Source organism: Stegostoma tigrinum, chromosome 44, assembly GCF_030684315.1.
Source record: "Stegostoma tigrinum isolate sSteTig4 chromosome 44, sSteTig4.hap1, whole genome shotgun sequence".
Classification (NCBI taxonomy): Eukaryota; Metazoa; Chordata; class Chondrichthyes; order Orectolobiformes; family Stegostomatidae; genus Stegostoma; species Stegostoma tigrinum.
The window spans coordinates 7665541-7687811 of NC_081397.1; the positions used below are offsets into that span (position 1 = coordinate 7665541).

General features: G+C 50.4%; 1 protein-coding gene across 1 annotated transcript in view; it reads left to right on the forward strand.

Annotated features, from left to right (window-relative positions):
* The window catches only part of LOC132206954 (uncharacterized), a 622337-nt gene extending 600707 nt beyond the window's left edge, over positions 1-21630 (forward strand). Inside the window, exon 5 of the transcript XR_009443242.1 lies at positions 21492-21630. The gene's annotated coding sequence lies outside the window, so the exon portion shown is untranslated. The remainder of the gene's footprint in view (positions 1-21491) is intronic.
* The last annotated feature ends 641 nt before the right edge of the window (positions 21631-22271 follow it).

Below are 22271 nucleotides of genomic sequence, written 5' to 3' on the forward strand. Positions count from 1 at the left end.
CCTAAATATTGATGTGGTTCCACTTCCAAATGAATCAGCACTCTCTTTGTGTACAGCTTTTCCCTTCACTTCTTGCAAATTGCCCCAATAAGTGCAAGATGAAAAGGATAAACAAAATGTATTTTTTTCAAGTTCTGTATTACCAACTGATGACTGCCAAAATACTTCATTGGCTGTAAAGTGCTTTGGAATGTCCTGAGGCCATGAAAGGGAAGAAAGAGAAGGCTTTCTTTCTTAACATTGTGCATTTCACAGCTTTAGGATATCCCAAACAACTTCTGGCCAAGAGAATAGTTGAGAATTGGAGTGACTGTCGTAATGTGGAAACACGGCAGTCCATTTGTGCACAGTGAGATCTCACAAACGGCAACATCACAATGACCAGAAAACCCCTTCAGTAATATCAGTTCAGAGCTTAGTATTGACCAAAACACCAGGAGACCTCTCGGTCTCCATCTCAGGCGACCAGCTTGTAACTGATGTCCATTTCAAGCCCACCGACTCCCACAGCTACCTAGAATACACCTCCTCCCACCCACCCTCCTGCAAAAATTCCATCCCCTATTCCCAATTCCTCCGCCTCCGCCGCATCTGCTCCCACGATAAGACATTCCACTCCCGCACATCCCAGATGTCCAAGTTCTTTAAGGACCGCAACTTTCCCCCCACGGTGATTGAGAACGCCCTTGACCGCATCTCCCGTGACACATCCCTCACACCCCGCCCCCGCCACAACCGCCCCAAGAGGATCCCCCTCGTTCTCACACACCACCCCACCAACCTCCGGATACAACGCATTATCCTCCGACACTTCCGCCATTTACAATCCGACCCCACCACCCAAGACATTTTTCCATCCCCTCCCCTGTCTGCTTTCCGGAGAGACCACTCTCTCCGTGACTCCCTTGTTCGCTCCACACTGCCCTCCAACCCCACCATACCCGGCACCTTCCCCTGCAACCGCAGGAAATGCTACACTTGTCCCCACACCTCCTCCCTCACCCCCATCCCAGGCCCCAAGATGACATTCCACATTAAGCAGAGGTTCACCTGCACATCTGCCAATGTGGTATACTGCATCCACTGTACCCGGTGCGGCTTCCCCTACATTGGGGAAACCAAGCGGAGGCTTGGGGACCGCTTTGCAGAACACCTCCGCTCAGTTCGTAAAAACAACTGCACCTCCCAGTCGCAAACCATTTCCACTCCCCCTCCCATTCTCTTGATGACATGTCCATCATGGGCCTCCTGCACTGCCACAATGATGCCACCCGAAGGTTGCAGGAACAGCAACTCATATTCCGCCTGGGAACCCTGCAGCCATATGGTATCAATGTGGACTTCACCAGTTTCAAAATCTCCCCTTCCCCCACTGCATCCCTAAACCAGCCCAGTTCATCCCCTCCCCCCACTGCACCACACAACCAGCCCAGCTCTTCCCCCCCACCCACTGCATCCCAAAACCAGTCCAACCTGTCTCTGCCTCCCGAACCGGTTCTTCCTCTCACCCATCCCTTCCTCCCACCCCAAGCCGCACCCCCAGCTACCTACTAACCTCATCCCACCTCCTTGACCTGTCCGTCTTCCCTGGACTGACCTATCCCCTCCCTACCTCCCCACCTACACCCTCTCCACCTATCTTCTTTACTCTCCATCTTCGGTCCGCCTCCCCCTCTCTCCCTATTTATTCCAGTTCCCTCCCCCCATCCCCCTCTCTGATGAAGGGTCTAGGCCCGAAACGTCAGCTTTTGTGCTCCTGAGATGCTGCTTGGCCTGCTGTGTTCATCCAGCCTCACATTTTATTATCTTGGAATCTCCAGCATCTGCAGTTCCCATTATCTCTCACCAGGATAACTCTGCTTGACAACAGAGGCATTACATTACCTGAGAGGGAATACGAGTATTTAACAACTAGACACCTGAAGCCACAATTTCAATGGGTAGAGTGTTGGTTCGAGTGGTATCATCCAAAGGTCAGCACCTCCAACAATGGACCACTGGGTATGTTAGCCTAGATTTTCTTCTCAGGTCTATAGATCCTGACTTGAACAATGACATTCTGTCTTAACGGTTGGAGTGAAATCCACTGAGCTGCAGCTAATATAGAACATAGAACATAGAACATAGAACAGTACAGCACAGAACAGGCCCTTCAGCCCACAATGTTGTGCCGACCATTGATCCTCATGTATGCACCCTCAAATTTCTGTGACCATATACATGTCCAGCAGTCTCTTAAATGACCCCAATGACCTTGCTTCCACAACTGCTGCTGGCAACGCATTCCATGCTCTCACAACTCTCTGTGTAAAGAACCTGCCCCTGACATCCCCTCTATACTTTCCACCAACCAGCTTAAAACTATGACCCCTCGTGCTAGCCATTTCTGCCCTGGGAAATAGTCTCTGGCTATCAACTCTATCTATGCCTCTCATTATCTTGTATACCTCAATTAGATCCCCTCTCCTCCTCCTTTTCTCCAATGAAAAGAGACCGAGCTCAGTCAACCTCTCTTCATAAGATAAGCCCTCCAGTCCAGGCAGCATCCTGGTAAACCTCCTCTGAACCCTCTCCAAAGCGTCCACATCTTTCCTATAATAGGGCGCCCAGAACTGGACGCAGTATTCCAAGTGCGGTCTAACCAAAGTTTTATAGAGCTGCAACAAGATCTCACGACTCTTAAACTCAATCCCCCTGTTAATGAAAGCCAAAACACCATATGCTTTCTTAACAACCCTGTCCACTTGGGTGGCCATTTTAAGGGATCTATGTATCTGCACACCAAGATCCCTCTGTTCCTCCACACTGCCAAGAATCCTATCGTTAATCCTGTACTCAGCTTTCAAATTCGACCTTCCAAAATGCATCACCTTGCATTTATCCAGGTTGAACTCCATCTGCCACCTCTCAGCCCATCTCTGCATCCTGTCAATGTCCCGCTGCAGCCTACAACAGCCCTCTACACTGTCAACGACACCTCCGACCTTTGTGTCGTCTGCAAACTTGCTGACCCATCCTTCAATCCCCTCATCCAAGTCATTAATAAAAATTACAAACAGTAGAGGCCCAAGGACAGAGCCCTGTGGAACCCCACTCACCACTGACTTCCAGGCAGAATATTTTCCTTCTACTACCACTCGCTGTCTTCTGTTGGCCAGCCAATTCTGTATCCAAGCAGCTAAGTTCCCCTGTATCCCATTCCTCCTGACCTTCTGAATGAGCCTACCATGGGGAACCTTATCAAATGCCTTACTGAAATCCATATACACCACATCCACAGCTCGACCCTCATCAACTTTTCTAGTCACATCCTCAAAAAACTCAATAAGGTTTGTGAGGCATGACCTACCCCTCACAAAGCCGTGTTGACTGTATTTGATCAAGCCATGCTCTTCCAGATGGTCATAAATCTTATCCCTCAGAATCCTTTCTAACACCTTGCAGACGACAGACGTGAGACTTACTGGTCTATAATTGCCGGGGATTTCCCTATTTCCTTTCTTGAAGAGAGGAATTACATTTGCCTCTCTCCAGTCCTCAGGTACGACTCCAGTGGAGAGCGAGGATGCAAAGATCTTCGCAAGTGGCGAAGCAATTGCATTTCTCGCTTCCCAAAGCAGCCGAGGACAAATCTGGTCCTGGCCTGGCGACTTGTCAATGTTAATGTTTGACAAAATTTTCAGCACATCAGCTTCCTCTATCTCTATCCATTCCAGCATGCACACCTGCTCTTCAAAGGTTTCATATCCAATGATTGATCTGTATAGTGAGTGAAAGGAAAATGGTGTAAACACCACACTGTGCAGCCTGCTCTCATTCACTCACTCGGAGCAAATTTTCAGAAACTTGCCAGTAGATAGTGAGTGCACCTTCTTATTAAGCTGCTGCTTGTAGCCGCTCCTGCCAGGAGACCTGCTGTCATGGTGTGCCAATTCTGTCTGTCTTATGCCACCCTCATACATCGGTTGTGGTTTGTTGGCAGCCATTCTGTGACACCACTCTGTGACCTGTTCCTGGGAAGATAGGGTTCTCCTGTGAGGAAAGGTTGGATCTGTACCAGTTGGAACTTAGAAGAATGAGAATTGATCCTATGGCAATATATAAAATCCTGAGGGGACTTGATACATTGTGTACAGGGAAAATGTTTCCTCTCGTGAGGGAATCTCAAAAAAGGGGGTACAATTTAAGAACAGGAGGTCTTCTTTCTATGATGGAGACAAGGAGGATTTCCATCAGAGGGGTATGGGTCTGTGGAATTCTCTTCCCCAAAAAGTATTGGCGGCTGTACCATTGACTTTATTCTAGGTTGAGTTAGATGGTTTTTTGATAGATGTGGGAGACGAGGGCTTGGGGAAGAGGGACAGAGGGGCTTGAGTCCACAAGCAGATCAGCCACTGGATGGTGGAGCAGAGTTAAAGGGCTGAATGGCTTTCTGTTGCTCTCAAATGACATGTTCCTATATTCCGTTCTAACATCCATCATCCAACTGCACATAGGTTGACCCCTCTTCCTGCTGCTGTCCAGAATCTCTTAGCTTGTAAGCTCAGATCAAATAGCCAAAATTGTGACTCTTTTTTTCTGGGTGTCACTTATTAAACTTGGAGAGAGGAAAAAGGAGTATATGAGTACCTTTTGTTCTTCTCATTTTAGATTCAATCTTTTTATAATATTTCTGAGAACTGCTTGAGAAACAGAGTCATAGAATCATACAGCATGGAAACAGATTCTTCAGTCAAACCAGCCCGTGCCAAACATATTTTCGAGCTAAACTAGTCCCACCTGCCTGCTCCTGGTCCATAACTCTCCAAATCTTTCCTGTTCATGTACGATTCTAAGTGTCTTTTAAGTGTTATAGCATCTAACTCAGGAAATGAATAGTTTTTTTGTGGGTGCATGTGGAATGTACTGTATCATGGTGAGGGAAAGTAAAAGGTGTATTCAGATTGAGGAAATGAATGCTGGCCTGAACAGAATTGGTTGCTTTGTATGGCCTTATTGATTTTGCTTGCCTCTCGTACCTTGTCGTAAAACTGCTTATAACTTCAAGGAAGGCGAATAGCAATTGCTGTGGGTTTTGCAGAACACATTGTAAGTACATACAGATTTATTTTTTAAAAAAGCTATTAAACCAAAGAAATGGAATTGCACAATAAATCAGAAAGTAACGTGGCAGCCTAGCTGCTTGTTGAAGCACTTAGACTTTGTATAGATGGCTTTGTGCTTTGCCATCCACTTTCCACAATGGTTAAAATCATAAAATTGTACAGCACAGAATGAGTCCATTCAATCCATTATGCCTGGGTTGACTGGCGGAAAGAGATTTCTGATCTGTCCCACTTCCCAGTCTTTTCTCTGCACCACTGCAAATATTTCCCATTTTAAACTACTTCATTCCTCCTGCCTCAGAGCATCTTGCTTTCATTGTGCTGCTTGGGTTGGCCTAGAAACACAATTGGCAAAGTGGGTGGCAAGAGAGGTGATTCATTCTGAATGCCTCTTTTTAAAATATTATTTATTTATTGAATGTGGGCATCACTGATACGGGGCCAGCATTAATTGCTCATGAGCAGATGCTCCTGAGCTGCCTTCCAAAACCACAGTATTCCCAAAGCGATGATAAGGAGGGAGCTGCAGAATTCTCAATCAGTAAAGATGATGGAATGCAACATTTTCATGTCAGGATTGTGTGTACATCCGAAGATTGGATGGAAACTGAGAAGTGATGCCCCCATGTGCCTGCTGTCCTTGCCCTGCTGGTTGGTAGATGTTGTGGGTTCTGGAGAAACCTTTGAAGAAATGTTGTTGCGTTACTGCACTGTATCTTGTAGATTCCAGTTGGAGCATCCACTTTAAGGCATCTACTTGCATCCTCATTCGAGATTCTCTATTCTGAGTGTAAGGAGCCACTTACTATGCTAGTATTGTATGGTGCTGACTGTTTACAAGCTGCCAATCAAGATGAAGTCATGGAGAAAAGAAATAGCTGTGATGTGAAGGTACATGACAGATTCCATTGTTACTGTATTGGCTTAGTAGAAATATCACCATTGAGTCAAAAGGTTGTGGATTCAAGTCACACAGCTGGAGAGTATCAGAGAGGGTAAGTGAAGAAGGGTGTTCCTCATGACTGGAGATTGCAGAACCAAAGGTCACAGACTAAGGATGCACAGTAGAACGAAGATGAGGAGAAATGTCTTCGCCAAGAGAATGGTGAGCCAGTGGAATTTTCTATCATTGAATATTTTTAAGACAGAGTTAGATATTGTTCTTCGAGCTAAAGAGATCAAAGAATATGGGGAGAAAGCAGGAACAGCAATGAGCAGGCATGCTCATATTTTATGGTGGAGCAGGCTCAAGAACTGAATGGCCTACTCCCAGTCCAATTTTCTCTGTTTCTATGTTAAATTGGGAAAGGGGAATGGATAATCCGGTAGTTAATTAATTATTGCTTTAAGCATAAAATTAAACTGAACATTTATAACTCACTGACCTAGTTCCAAACACACATAAATAGGATTCAGACTTGATTGATATTCCCCAATAAGGACAAACCAAAGTGCTTTGAAACAGACAAAGTGTAGTCACTGCTGTAACATAGAGAATGTATTTACATAAGTTCCTACAAACAGTAAATTTAGTTGCATGAGCTCCCACAAACTGTAATGTGATAATGACCTGATAATCACTTTTAGCAATGTTGATTCCAGTGAGATCTCACCTGTTTTTCCTCTAAAGAATACCATGTGATTTTTTTTACTTCCACCTGGGAGAGCAAACAAAGGTACAGATTTATCACCAATGCAGCACAGCAGGACAAGAAATGAGAATTGTTACGATTCCAGCTGCTTCAGCAAGTGGAATAGTCAAACCCCAGAATAAAACCTGCCTCGCAAGATCTTTTTCCCCTTTGTCAAACCTTGTGGTCTTTCACTGAAACATAAGCACATCAGACTACAGATTAGATTTTACCAATAAAACAGAAGTTTATTACATTGAAGAAATAAAATAAACCAAAATATCAAATATAGCAGTTTCAAAAATTTCAGAACACATTGCAAAAGAAAGTTACCCATGAGAACTTTCCCCTTGACTACTCTCAAACTTAAAGCTTAGCCTTCCTCAGTATTTTCATAGTCTGCAGAATTCTAACAAAATACTTTAACTGTTCTAAACAAGAGATAGAAGTTACAGAGACAGAGACTGCATTGTTTTAAATGACAAAGGAAATGCTTTTGTAAAGCGCAAAAAGTGTAGCAATGAGATAAGTACAGGAATAAAAGATGGATCCAGAAAAGGTGTGAATGCTTTCAACAGTTCCATTACCAGCAGCTTTCCAATACAGCCGAAGGCAACATGTTGCTTTATTCTGAAACCTCAGCCAAGATTGCTTCTCAGTGAATCAGTCATGAAACTCTCTGAGGAATACTACAATATGATCAGTGTTACTGCTGTGGAATGCCTACTGAATGTTTAATGTTTAACCACACATCCATAAGGCAGCCCCACAGTCAGTGCACCATCCCTTTACTACCATACTACATGGGCTAGATATAGCTTTCACCTCAGTGGGCAAGAACTTAAATCCAAAAACCTTACAACTCAAGAAATAAATAGTGTTAAAAACCAAAAGAACTGTGGATGCCGTAAATAAGAGACAAAAAACAGAAGTTGCTGAAAAAGCTCAGCCGGTCTGGGCAGCATTTGTGAAGAGAAATCAAAGTTAAGGCTTCAGGTCCGGTCACCTTTCCTCTGAAATAAATAGTATTAGTCACTGATGTATAGCTGACAGTAAAATTCGGCCCTTTTCTCTCCATAAATTCTGCCAGGCCTGTTGAGTTTCTCCAGCGCTTGCTGTTATTTCAGATTTCCAGCATTCTCAGTATTACGCTTTCAATGTAGGCGTCAGCTGGCATACCCTTGGAGGTGTTTGTGTCCTGTTTAGACCTCCCCAATATGAAAACATGTATATGGACATGTGGTTATCTTAGGAAATGATGTTGAAGCATCCCCTAGGCAGGGATGTAAGATGTAGCAATTTCCCCAGATCTTTAACTCCTGCAGCGAGGCGCCAAGAAGCTTTGCCTAGATTTCGGAATGGGCTACAACACGGAAAATCTCCTATACTGTCTGTAATGAATATAGTATCCATTGTTAATCAATTCTGGAGAGGGATTCAGGAGATGAGATTTTTATGAGTAAGGCCTGTGCTCAATTGAAGTGCAAAATACTGAGTTTAAATTCCTTTCCTTGTACATTATTTTCATGTAACTGCAAAATGAATTTGAGATTTCCCATGTATACGAATGATAAACATGCAGCTCTGAAGATGTTGAAGAAATTCACTTTATTAAATAGTGCTCCCCATCAATATTTGCGAGTGAAAATGGATTCTAAAGTGAAATTTCATATCCTACTAAAACAGTGCTGTGTCCAAGGGCGCAATTAACTTGTATTCAATGCTTGTCTTTGGGCAAATAATGTGCACAACAGAATCATTGGTTGTTTCCCTTCCGGATCAGAAGCACCTCTGTTAGTCCTCTTTCTCTTCTACAATGTCGAAAACTATACAGTCTGCTCCCAACAAAGTTTTTTCATTTATTCTTCTTTTGCTGGTGCTATGATTCCAGCTGCTGTTGTTACAAGCCAGGCCACATCCGAGAATGAAATCTGACTTGATTATCAATTTTTCTTCAATTTAGTGTGGCAGCCTTTCACTGAAACATAAGCACACAAAGCTGCACATTTGGTTTTAACAATAAAACAGTTCATTACACTAAAGAAAGTAAAATACAATAAAGCAAACCAAACTAACTATATAACACAGTTTGAAAGGTTGCAAAACACAACAAAACAGCATCCCATGTACTCCCTAAAACAGTCACTTTACAGTTACTTAACAATCTGGAGCGGTTTTCTTTCTCTATCAAATCTGCATGTTAGATTTAACTGCTTCTGCTCAGTTTCTGTCCCTCAAATTGTGGGGTCTTCCTCCTTCACCATTCACACAACTGAGAGTTTAGACTTCCTCAGTGTTTTACTAATCCACACGGTTCTCCCCAGACATTCCAGCTCTGGAAGTTTCACTAACTACACCCTTTCACAAAAATAGCTTATTTCCTTAGCCCCTCTGAACAGTCTCCATTTCTAGGATAGATTATACTTGGTTCTGACCCCAGTTGAGTTGAGAGTATGACTTGGAGGGGAACTTGTAGCTGATAGAGTTGCAAACCATGTGCTGCTCATTGCTCCCCCCCAGTATCTGGAAACATACGCTGTGCCTCTCAGCTGATCAGTATTGTATCATTTATTGTGTATCCTATTGACTAGTTTGCCCTCCCCAAATGCCTTACTGCACATTCCGGCAGATGAAATTCTATTTGTCCCTTTCTGTTAACCGATCAGCCCATTGTTACTATATTCCAAGTCTGCAGCTTTCTTCCTCTTTATCAACCATGCACTCATTTTTAGTCTATCATCTGCAAATTTTTAATGGTGCCCCCTGCACTTAAGTTTGCTTCTTTGCTATCTACCATGAAAGGGAAAGGACCCAATACTGAACCCTGTGGAATCCCAATAGAAATGACCTTTCAACTACAACTACAGTGAGCATTACCCTTTGTCTGCAGTCACTGAGTTTATTTTGTTCCATTTGCTACTTTCCCTCAGATTCCATCACCACCTTCTGTTTTGACCAATTCATCATGTGTGAACTAGTCCAAAGCCACCTTGAAACCTCCGTAAGCTGCATCAAATGCTCTACTCTCCTTGACCCTCTTTAACACCAATTCAAATTGGTGCGGCATAGTGACTCTGTGGTTAGAACTGCTGACTCACAGCACCAGGGATCAGGGTTTGATTCCAGCCTCAGGAGACTGTCTGTGCGGAGTTTGCACACTCTCACCATGTCTGTGTAGGCTTCCTCCAGGTGCTCTGGTTTCCTTCCACAGTCCAAAGATGTGGAGGGTAGGTGGATTGGCCATGCTAAATTGCCTATGCGAAATTACCCATAGTGTGCAGGGACGTGTAGATTAGGTGGATTAGCCATTGGAGATGAAGGGTTACAGGGATAGGATAGGGGATGTGTTGGCTGGGACGCTGTTTGGAGGGTTGGTGTTGACTTGATGGGATGAATCGCCTGCTTGCACCCTGTAGGGATTCTATGAATCATGAAATTCAAATATAGAATCAAGTTCATCAGACACAAATGAAATCAGAAAATCCCAGAACTGCTCAGAAGGTCTGGCAGCGTCTGTGGACAGAGAAACAGAATTAATGTTTCATTAACCTGCCATCAGAAGTCCAAAGATAGGTCCATTGTGCTGAATATTTCCAGCGTGTTTTGGTCTTACTTTAGATTGCCAGCATTTGCAGTATTTTGCTGTTGTACTACCCAGACGTGATCACCCGTGAACAAATCCACACTGAGTGTATTTAATTACAAATCGGTAGTTATTAGGACAAGTGACATAAAGTATTGCCAAAAAGGCAGCTTTCAGGTGGAAAGAGTGAAAATGGAGGGGCATGGGAAGGGAATTCCAGAGATTCGGGCCTAGGCAGCTAAAAGTTGGAGGAGGGGTGATGGTCTAGTGATATTATCGCTGGACTGTTAATCCAGAAACCCAAGTAATGTTTTGGGGACCTGGGTTCGAAACCCACCACGGCAGATGGTAGAATTTGAATTCAATAAATATTTGGAATTAACAATCTAATGATGGCCGTGAATCCATTGTCGATTGTTGGAAAAACCTGTCTAGGTTCACTGATGTCCTTTAGGAAAGAAAACTGCATTCCTTACCTGGTCTGCCCGACATGTGACTCCAGACCCACAGCAATGTGGTTGACTCTTAACTGCCCTCCGGGCAATAAGGGATGGGCAATAAATGCTGCCTGACCGGTGACGCCCTCATCTTGTGAATGAATCAAGAAAAATGCAACAATGTAAAATTAGACAGAGATAGAAGTTACAGAGACAGAGACTGCATTGTTTTAAATGACAAAGGAAAAGCTTTTGTAAAGCACAAAAAGTGTAGCAATGAGATAAGTACAGGAATAAAAGATGGATCCAGAAAAGGTGTGAATGCTTTCAACAGTTCCATTACCAGCAGCTTTCCAATACAGCCGAAGGCAACATGTTGCTTTATTCTGAATAATATCCACTGAGAAACCTCAGCCAAGATTGCTTCTCAGTGAATCAGTCATGAAACTCTGTGAGGAATACTACAATATGATCAGTGTTACTGCTGTGGAATGCCGACTGAATGTTTAATGGATATTTTAGTCTCCTGATCAATGGATGTAACAGGGATGCTCTTGAACTCTCCTTGTTCATTCCTCAGTGGAAAATGTTGGGGAAAGAGCACAAGTTTTATACTCTATCAAATCTTCACACCTCGTAATTCTATTATTGGAGCTTCATTCTTGAGACCAGATAGAAGAATGTTTTATTAATATAGATGCTACATAGCCACTAATAAATCTAACAGGAAACTCAGGAGAAGCAACTTTGCCCAGAAAGTGGTTAAAATTTGAACCAGGAAGAGTGGCTGAAATGATAGCACAGATACTTTTAAGAGGAAGCCAGAGGAGCACATGCGGTAAAGGGGATGGTAGGGTTAAAAAGGGGTAGAAAGAGTCTTGTGTGAAACATAGATAACATCATGAGCCTGTTTCTGTACTGCAAGCTCTGTTTGTTAAGCATTGACTTCAGAATTAAGCACAGTCTCTCCAGAAAAGGTGATTGTTTAGAACAGTTAAAGGAATAAGTTGTCTCAGAGTAAGGGTTATTATTTGTGAATCTTTCAGACCCCGAGTATTTTGTTTGAATTCTGCAGACTGTGAAAAAACTGAGGAAGGCTAAGCTTAAGTTTGTGAGTAGTCAAGGGGAAAGTTCTCATGGGTAACTTTCTTTTGCAATGTGTTCTGAAATTTTTGAAACTGCTATATTTGATATTTTGGTTTATTTTATTTCTTCAATGTAATAAACTTCTGTTTTATTGGTAAAATCTAATCTGTAGTCTGATGTGCTTATGTTTCAGTGAAAGACCACAAGGTTTGACAAAGGGGAAAAAGATCGAGCGAGGCAGGTTTTATTCTGGGGTTTGACTATTCCACTTGCTGAAGCGGCTGGAATCGTAACGGTTCTCATTTCTTGTCCTGCTGTGCTGCATTGGTGATAAATCTGTCCGTTTCCTGGCTGTAACCGTACCAGGAAGTTCAAGAGATCAGTGAAATGATGCTTCATTATTAGCATCAACTTCATCAGGAATACACCACACAGAAAACATTTCCCGAATTCGTAGAATGTCTTCGCGGACAAAGTTGGATCAATGGTTGTTTTAAATTTGTTCTCCGCTATGGAAAGTGGAGTGTTTCTCATTCGAACTGTGTATTGTGAAATAGTGGTTAGCTGCTGCTAGTTGTAAGTTATTATTTCATTAACATGAGAGTTCAATATTCCAGCCATTGGACCTTGCATTGTTTTCACTATTATTGTGGTTAACTCATGTGTTTCTGTTTAAAGTGGCATTTGATGAATGCTCGTGGACATCGTGCACAGGGAGTAAGCAATTTAAACTCCTTTAAACACTCTACATAGTCACTTAATTCGTTGCATGGGTAAACCTAATGAGAAAATATATGTACTAATTTATATTTGTGTATATAATATTTATACATATAATATTTTATATATTACATATATATAATATTTATATGAATATATTTGTGTTGGTTGCATTACCCGAAACACTACTCGGGTAGTGTCTCCCACCCATCCTCCTCCTCGAAGCAAAAAAAAAGTTTCTGTGCGACAGAAGGTAACTAGTTTATTTTTTATTCTTTATTTTAAACAGTCTCTTTGGGAATTTAGAATAATGGGAACGGAGGTCAGGGCAGTTGAATGCTCCTCCTGCAGAATGTGGGAGGTAAGGGTCACCACTAGTGTCCCTGCTGACGACAGCTGCGGGAAGTGCACCCAACTCCAGCTCCTTGAAAACCGCGTCAGGGAACTGGAGCTGGAGCTCACAGGGACTGGCCCCGCAGCCATGTCCCGCGCACTGTCCCGCTCACAGCATACTGCCCCCAGCAGCCCTGACCCGCTGACAGGGACCTGCCCCCGCAGCCCTGACCCGCTCACAGCGACTTGCACCCCGCAGCCCTGACCCGCTCACAGCGACTTGCACCCCGCAGTCCTGTCCCGCTCACCGCGTACTGCCCCCCGCAGACGTGTCCCGCTCACAGGGCCTGGGCCCTGCAGCCCTGTCCCGCACACAGCGTCCTGGCCCCCGCAGCCGTGTCCCACTCACAGGGACTGGAGCCCGTAGCCCTGAGCGCTCATCGTGACTTGCCCCCGCAGCCCTGACCCGTTCTCGTGACTTGCCCCCGCAGCTCTGACCCGCTCACAGGGACTGGCCCTTGCAGCCATGACCCGGTCACAGCGACTTGTCCCCCGCAGCCAGGGACTGGCCCCCGCAGCCCTGTCCTACTCACAGCGGATTGGAGCCGCAGCCCTGTCCCGCTCACATGGTATTGCCCCCAGCAGTCCTGTCCCGCTTACAGGGTCTGGCCCTCGGAGCCCTGACCCGCTCACAGCGTACTGACCCTGCAGCCATGTCCCGCTCACCGCGACTGGCGCCCGCAGCCCTGACCCACTAACAGGAACTTGCCCCCGCAGCCCTGACCTGCTCACAGCGTACTGCCCCCCGCAGCCGTGTCCTGCTCACAGAAACTGGCCCAAAAGCCCTGATCTGCTCACAGCGACTGGCCCCCGCAGCCCTGACCCGCTCACAGGGACTGCCCCCCGTAGCTGTGGCTCACTAACAGGGACTGGCCCTCAGCAGTCCTGTCCCGCTCAATCGCACTGCCCCCCTGCAGCCCTGTCCCGCTCACAGGGTCTGGCCCCCGCAGCCCTGACCCGCTCGCAGGGACTGGGCCCTGCAGCCCTGACCCGCTCGCAGGGACTGGGCCCTGCAGCCCTGTCCCAGTCACAGCGTACGGCCCCCCGCAGCCGTGTCCCGCTCACAGCGGACTGGGCCCCGCAGCCCTGTCCCGCTCACATGGTATTGCCCCCCGCAGCCCTGACCCGCTCACAGGGTGGTCCACAGCAGTCCTGACCCGCTCACATTGTACTGCCCCCTGCAGGCGTGTCCCGCTTACAGGGTCTGGTCCCCACAGCCCTGACCCCCTCACAGGGACTGTCCCCCGCATCCCTGACCCGCTCCCGGACTGGCCCCCGCAGCCCTGTCGCCCTGACAGGGACCCTGGCCCCGCCGCCCTGACCCGCTCGCAGTGGCCTGGGCCCCGAAGCACTGACCCGCTCACAGCGTATTGCCCCCTGCAGTCCTGACCCGCTCACAGCGGCCTGCCCCCTCAGTCCTGACCCCCTCACAGGGACTGTCCCCCGCAGCCCTGACCCGCTCCCGGACTGGCCCCCGCAGCCCTGTCGCCCTGACAGGGACCAGGCCCCGCCGCCCTGACCCGCTCACAGCGGCCTGCTCCCGCTGCCCTGACAGGCTCGCAGCGGCCTGCCCCCGCCGCCCTGACCCACTCACCGCGGCCTGGGCCCCGCAGCCCTGACCCGCTCACAGCGTACTGCCCCCCGCAGCCGTGTTCCGCTCACAGGGACTGGCCCCCACAGCCCTGATCTGCTCACAGGGACTGGCCCCCGCAGCCCTGTCCCGCTAATAGCGTATTGCCCCCCGCCGCCCTGACCCGCTCACAGGGACGAGCCCCCGCAGCCCTGACCCGCTCACAGGGACTCTGGCTCCGCTGCCCTGACCCGCTTGCTGCGGCCTGGGCCCCGCCGCCCTGACCCGCTCGCAGCGGCCTGCCCCCGCCGCCCTGACCCCCTCACAGGGACGGGCCCCCGCGCCGTGTCCCGCTCACAGCGACTTGCCCCCCGCAGTCCTGTCCCGCTCACAGCGTACTGCCCCCCACAGCCCTGTCCCGCTCACAGTGACTGACCCCCGCAGCCGTGTCCCGCTGACTGCGTAATGCCCCCCGCAGCCCTGTCCCACTCACAGGGACTGTCCCCCGCAGCCCTGACCCGCTCCCGGACTGGCCCCCGCAGCCCTGTCGCCCTGACAGGGACCAGGCCCCGCCGCCCTGACTTGCTAACAGCGGCCTGGGCCCCGAAGCCCTGACCCGCTCACAGCGTATTGCCCCCTGCAGTCCAGACCCGCTCACAGCGGCCTGCCCCCTCAGTCCTGACCCGCTGGCAGGGACTGGGCCCCGGCGCCCTGACCCGCTCGCAGCGGCCTGCCCCCGCCCCCCTGACAGGCTCGCAGCGGCCTGGGCCCCGCCGCCCTGACCCGCTCACAGCGGCTTGCCCCCTGCTCCCTGACCCACTCACCGTGGCCTGGGCCCCGCAGCCCTGTCCCGCTCACAGCGGCCTGACCCCTGCGCCTTGACCCGCTCACAGCGGCCTGCCCCCGCCGCCCTGACCCGCTGACAGGGACTGGGCCCCGCAGCCGTGAGCCGCTCACAGCGGCCTGGGCCTAGTAGCCCTGACCCGCTCACAGGGACTGGGTTCCGCAGCCCTGACCCGCTCACAGCGTATTGCCCCCTGCAGCCGTGTCCCGCTCACAGGGACTGGCCCACGCAGCCGTGTCCCGCTCACAGCGGACTGGGCCCCGCAGCCCTGTCCCGCTCACATGGTATTGCCTCCCCGCAGCCGTGTCCCGCTCACAGGGACGGGCCCCCGCCGCCCTGACCCGCTCGCAGCGACCTGCCCCCGCCCTCCTCACCCGCTGGAGGGACTGGGCCCCGCCGCCTTGACCCGCTCACAGCGGCTTGGCCCCATCAGCGCTGTCCCGCTCACAGCGTATTGCCCCCGCAGCCCAGACCCGCTCGCAGCGGCCTGCCCCCACCGCCCTAACCCGCTCGAAGCGGCTTGCCGCCGCTGCCCTGACCCGTTTCCAGGGACCGGGCCCCGCAGGCCTGACCCGCTCACAGCGGCCTGGGCCCCGAAGCCCTGACCCGCTCACAGCGACTTGCCCCTGCAGCCCTGACCCTCTGACAGGGACTGGGTCCCGCAGCCCTGTCCCGCTCACAGGGACTGGGTCCCGCAGCCCTGACCCGCTCACAGGGACTGGGTCCCGCAGCCCTGACCCGCTCACAGCAACTTGCCCCCTGCAGTCCCGACCCGCTCACAGCGATTTACTCCGCAGTACTGTCCCGCTGACAGGGACTGGTCCCCGCAGCCCTGACCCGCGCACCGGGACTGGCCCCCTGCAGTCCTGACCCGCTCACAGGGACTGGCCCCCTGCAGCCCTGACCCGCTCACAGGGACTGGCCCCCTGCAGCCCTGACCCGCTCACAGCGACTTGCCCCCCGCAGCCCCGACCCGCTCACAGCGACTTGCCCCCCGCAGCCCTGACCCGCTCACAGCGACTTGCCCCCTGCAGCCCTGTCGCGCTCACAACGACTTGCCCCCCGCAGCCCTGTCGCGCTCACAACGACTTGCCCCCCGCAGCCCTGACGCGCTCACAGGGACTGTCCCCCGCAGCCCTGAGCCGGTCACAGGGACTGTCCCCCGCACCCCTGACCCGCTCGCAGGGACTGTCCCCCGCACCCCTGACCCGCTGACAGCTAATTGCCACCGAAGCCCTGTCCCGCTCACAGGGACTGTCCCCCGCACCCCTGACCCGCTGACAGCTATTTGCCACCGCAGCCCTGTCTCCCGCACCACTGACCCGCTGACAGCTATTTGCCACCGCACCCCTGACCCGCTCACAGCGATTTGCCCCCGCAGCCCTGACCCGCTCAAAGGGACTGGCCTCCGCAGCCCTGACCCGCTGACAGCGATTTGCCCCCGCAGCCCTGTCCCGCTCACAGGGACTGGCCCCCGCAGCCCTGTCCCGCTCACAGGGACTGGCCCCCGCAGCCCTGACCCGCTCACAGGGACTGGCCCCTGCAGCCCTGACTCGCTCACAGGGACTGTCCCCCGCAGCCCTGTCCCGCTCACAGGGACTGGCCCCCGCAGCCCTGTCCCGCTCACAGGGACTGGCCCCCGCATCCATGTCCCGCTCAGGGGACAGGCCCCCGCAGCCCTGAGCCGCTCACAGGGACTGGCCCCCGCAGCCCTGAGCCGCTCACAGGGACTGGCCGCCGCAGCCCGACCCGCTCACAGGGACTGGCCCCTGCAGCCCTGTCGTGCTGACAGGGATTTGTCCCCTGCAGCCCTCTCCCGCTCACAGCGACTTGCCCCCCGCAGGCCTTACCCGCTCACAGCGACTTGCCCCCCGCAGGCCTTACCCGCTCACAGCGACTTGCCCCCCGCAGCCCTGACCCGCTCACAGCGACTTGCCCCCCGCAGCCCTGACCCGCTCACAGGGACCGGCCCCCGCAGCCCTGACCCGCTCACAGGGACCGGCCCCCGCAGCCCTGACCCGCTCACAGGGACCGGCCCCCGCAGCCCTGACCCGCTCACAGGGACCGGCCCCCGCAGCCCTGACCCGCTCACAGGGACCGGCCCCCGCAGCCCTGACCCGCTCACAGGGACCGGCCCCCGCAGCCCTGACCCGCTCACAGGGACCGGCCCCCGCAGCCCTGACCCGCTCACAGGGACCGGCCCCCGCAGCCCTGACCCGCTCACAGGGACCGGCCCCCGCAGCCCTGACCCGCTCACAGGGACCGGCCCCCGCAGCCCTGACCCGCTCACAGGGACCGGCCCCCGCAGCCCTGACCCGCTCACAGGGACCGGCCCCCGCAGCCCTGACCCGCTCACAGGGACCGGCCCCCGCAGCCCTGACCCGCTCACAGGGACCGGCCCCCGCAGCCCTGACCCGCTCACAGGGACCGGCCCCCGCAGCCCTGACCCGCTCACAGGGACCGGCCCCCGCAGCCCTGACCCGCTCACAGGGACCGGCCCCCGCAGCCCTGACCCGCTCACAGGGACCGGCCCCCGCAGCCCTGACCCGCTCACAGGGACCGGCCCCCGCAGCCCTGACCCGCTCACAGGGACCTGCCCCCGCAGCCCTGACCCGCTCACAGGGACCTGCCCCCGCAGCCCTGACCCGCTCACAGGGACCGGCCCCCGCAGCCCTGACCCGCTCACAGGGACCGGCCCCCGCAGCCCTGACCCGCTCACAGGGACCGGCCCCCGCAGCCCTGACCCGCTCACAGGGACCGGCCCCCGCAGCCCTGACCCGCTCACAGGGACCGGCCCCCGCAGCCCTGACCCGCTCACAGGGACCGGCCCCCGCAGCCCTGACCCGCTCACAGGGACCGGCCCCCGCAGCCCTGACCCGCTCACAGGGACCGGCCCCCGCAGCCCTGACCCGCTCACAGGGACCGGCCCCCGCAGCCCTGACCCGCTCACAGCGTCTTGCCTCCCATCCCTCTTACACAGGTCACCCCTTGCTCAGAAATGGTCCCAATTATCCATGAACCGGAAATCCAGCCCCCTGTGCCAGCTCCTTAACCGTGCATTTTCATCTCACCTATCTTTCTCTGACTTAACTCACTAACATGTGGCACTCGTGGTAACCCATAAATTATTACCCTCTCGGTCCTGCCTTTCAGCCTCTTTGCTAACTCCTTGTACACAGTCCGCAGGATGTCATCCCTCTTTCTGCCTATGTCATTGGTACCAACGTGCACAGTGGCCTCTGGCTGCTCACCCTCCCCCTTAAGAATTTCTGGCACCCAATCAGAGATGCCCTTGACCTTGGCAGCAGGGATGCAACACGCAGCCCTGGTGTCTCAAATGTGGCTACAGAATCTATGCCCCCAACGAATGAGTCTCCAACCACGTTCGCTCACTTGGATTTGCCTGACCCTGTCCCACAGCAGGGTGGTTTGTACCATGGACCTGGCTACTGCTGATTGTATAACTGACCCAGTTTAGTTTTAGATCAGTGTCAACCTTGGTTTCGTGGATAGCCAAGCACCTGAGTCGTCTACAATACAGGAGAAATACATTCTTCAGCTCACGGATTCTGTTACAGTCAAGGACAAGCACTGAATTGTTCTAACCTCATTTCCAACACCTGGCCCATAGCCTTGCATGGCTTGGATAGCACTTGCACGTTTAAAAAAAAAAATAAATGTAAGGATGATGTGAGGGTAAGGACATGGAATTTTTTTGATGTGGTCATATTCTCTCTTGTTGGAGCTGATTGCTGCTTAGCACTTGTGTGGCGCAAATGTAACTTAACCTTTATCAGGCCAAGCCTGATCGTTGTCCAAGTCTCACTGTATTTTCTCACCGTTGACTTCACTGTTGGGCCTAACCAACATTTTGTACATACCCTGCCTATTCTGAAACTCTATCACTTAATATTAAGTCTAATAAAGACAAGTATCCAATGTGCCTTCCAAACCACTTCAACGACCTGGTCCATTACATTGGGGGATCAACAGGCATGCACATCAAGATCCTGAGATCCCTCTGATCATTGGTGCTTGTGAGGTCCGTATGATTCATCATGGGCTCCAAAATCTGTTTGTGCTGTGTCACCTGATCCTTATCCCGTTTGTCCTTACATGAAATAATGTTCACAAACGCTTCTCAAAAATTCTTCCCAATCCTACTTTTTGTAATCATGATACAAGTGAGCATAAAACTTGGAACACGACAGCAACAGGAATATGCCCTTTGGCCCACCATGTTGGGCCAAACATGACAACAAATGAAATAATCCCTTCTGCCTGTCCTTGATCCATAGTCCTCCATTCCTTACCTATTCGCGCACTTAACTAAAAGTCCCTTTTAAATGCTTTCATCGTATCTGCATCCACTACCACCCCGGGCACTGTATTCCACACTTTTAACATGCTCAGTGTGAAATATTTGCCCCTCACATCTCTTTTGAACTTCCCCCCTCTCAGCTTAAATGCATGCCCCCTAATAGTGGACACTTCAACTCCGGGGGAGAAATTTTCTGACCGTGAGCTGTATTTATGTATCTCCTAATTTTATAGACTTCTATCAAGCCTGCCCTCAGCTTCTACTGCTCCAGAGAAAATGAAGAGTTTTTCCAGCTTCTCCCTCTCGTTCATACCCTCTATTCCAGTCAGCATGCTGGTAAATCTCTTCTGCACCCTGTCCAAAGCCTGCACGTCCTTAGTGTAATGTGGTGGCCAGAATTGAATGCAATACTCTGTGTGGTCTCACCAAAGTCTTGTAAAGCTGCAATGTGACATCCTGACTCTTGCACTGAGTTCCCCTATGAATAAAGGCAAGCATGCGATATGCCTTCTTGACCACCCTATCTACTTGTGTGGCTACTGTCAGGGAGTTATGGTCTAGGACCCCAAGATCCCTCTGGACATCACTGCTGTTTGGGGTCCTGCCATTAACTGTGTATCCCTTTCCGCAACACTTGGTCTCCTAAAATGCAACACCTCATGCCTGCCCAGATTAAATTCCATCGGCCATTTCTCCGCTCGTGTTTGCAATTGGCCTGTATCTTGCTGTGTCCTTTGACAACCTTCCATGCTGTCCACAAGTCCACTGGTCCTTATATCATCTGCAAACTTAGTGATCCCCCATCTGCATTTGCAACCAAGTCATTTACACATATCACAAACAGCAGAAATCACATCGATGCGGAACACCACTCGTCACTGAGCTGCAGCCAGAAAAACAGCTTTCCACCGCTGAGACGGCAAGAACTGCAGATGCTGGAATCAGAGTTAACCAAGTGTGGAGCTGGAGGAACGCAGCAGGTCAGGCAGCATCAGAGGAACAGGAAAGCTGACATTGTTGATGCTGCCTGGCCTGCTGTGTTCCTCCAGCCCTATACTGTGTTATCTTTGTCAGCCTTCCACCGCTACCGTCTGCCTTATATGGGCAGGCCAAGTCACCATGGATCTCATGGATCTTAATCTTCTGGATGAGCATACCATGAGGGACCTTATTGAAAACCTTCGTAAAATCCATGTATATGTTATCAACTGTTCGATCCGAATTGATCACCCTTGTCACCTCCGTGAAAACTTCAACTGACTTGGTAAGACATAACCTGCCTTGCATAATACCATGCTGGCTGTCCCTTATTAGCCCATACTTTTGAGACATGAGACACTCACCAGTCTGTAGTTTCCTGGAAAGTCCCTGTTTTCCTGCTTGAACAGAGGAATGACTTTATCCACTCACCAGTCTCCGCAACCCCTCCAGTGCCTGGCAAGGATATCAGATCCTGTTGAAAGTGGTGTGTTGATGCATTTGTGTCATGATTGTGTTTTGTTTCAGCCCTAACATTGAAAGCAGTGTAAGAATGTCTTTGTGCAGCAGGCGAGGTGTGATGAGACTGAGCCTTCATACAATTGCAAGATGTTGAAAATTTGCCATTATTTATGAAAACAGTGATAAATTTCCATGATCAACATTTCTGTTACACTGCAATGATTATCCCGTGGCATGTAAAATCAGAAAGATACGATAAAATGAGACTGGGTCATATGCAGGGAGAATGTTTGCCTTTCATGTCTATAGAAGTAGTGAAATATTTCCATGAATCTAAAAGTCACTTTTCCGTTCATTGAAGGACACAATCATCGCCTTGGAAGCTTCATCACGATACTACTTTGCATTTCTGAAGAGGGAAGAAGAAATCAACATGAAAATTCAATTCCATGGTTTTGGAAGTCCCATTGAGAACACGATTCATTTGCGCCGGCATAATGCTCTGACCGAGAAAGAATTGAAGGTGAGTTTGTAGTTTGGAAGATCGCAGCAATTTATGCATCAACTTCTTCATCGATAATGTTCCATTGCTTTCAAACTGCATTTTCCACTCTGCAAGATAATAACTGTGAGAACAAGCAACAGCATCGGTAGGTGGTCTATGGGGAATGCAATGTTACAAAACCCGATCCATTCAACAACATATTTCAGATATGTCAACAAATTAAATATTCCAGCACAGGATAAAACAAGGAAGATGAGAGTGAGGAGGCAATAGCTCTGATGACAAAAGAACAGAAATTTACCTTTATCCATTCGAGCAAAAAAGCAGGCACGCAAATAAATAATCATCTAACAATGCACATGTGCAACGGAGGCTACAGGGGGACTAAAAATGCCGAATTGTTGTCATGCGTATTGCTGAAAGGATGATTGAAACAGAATCTGTGGTAAATTTGAAGAAATACAGATGATGCATCTCAGGATGTTGGAGGAAGAACATTTATGGACTGAGGCAAATTGTATTGCCCTTTTCAGGAGTTATTGGGTTCATAATGAATTGAAACACTTCCTTCTGTGCTGAAAGCTTTAGTTTAGTTGCAGCTGGATGACAATTTCTGTTCCTGGTAGTATTTAGCAA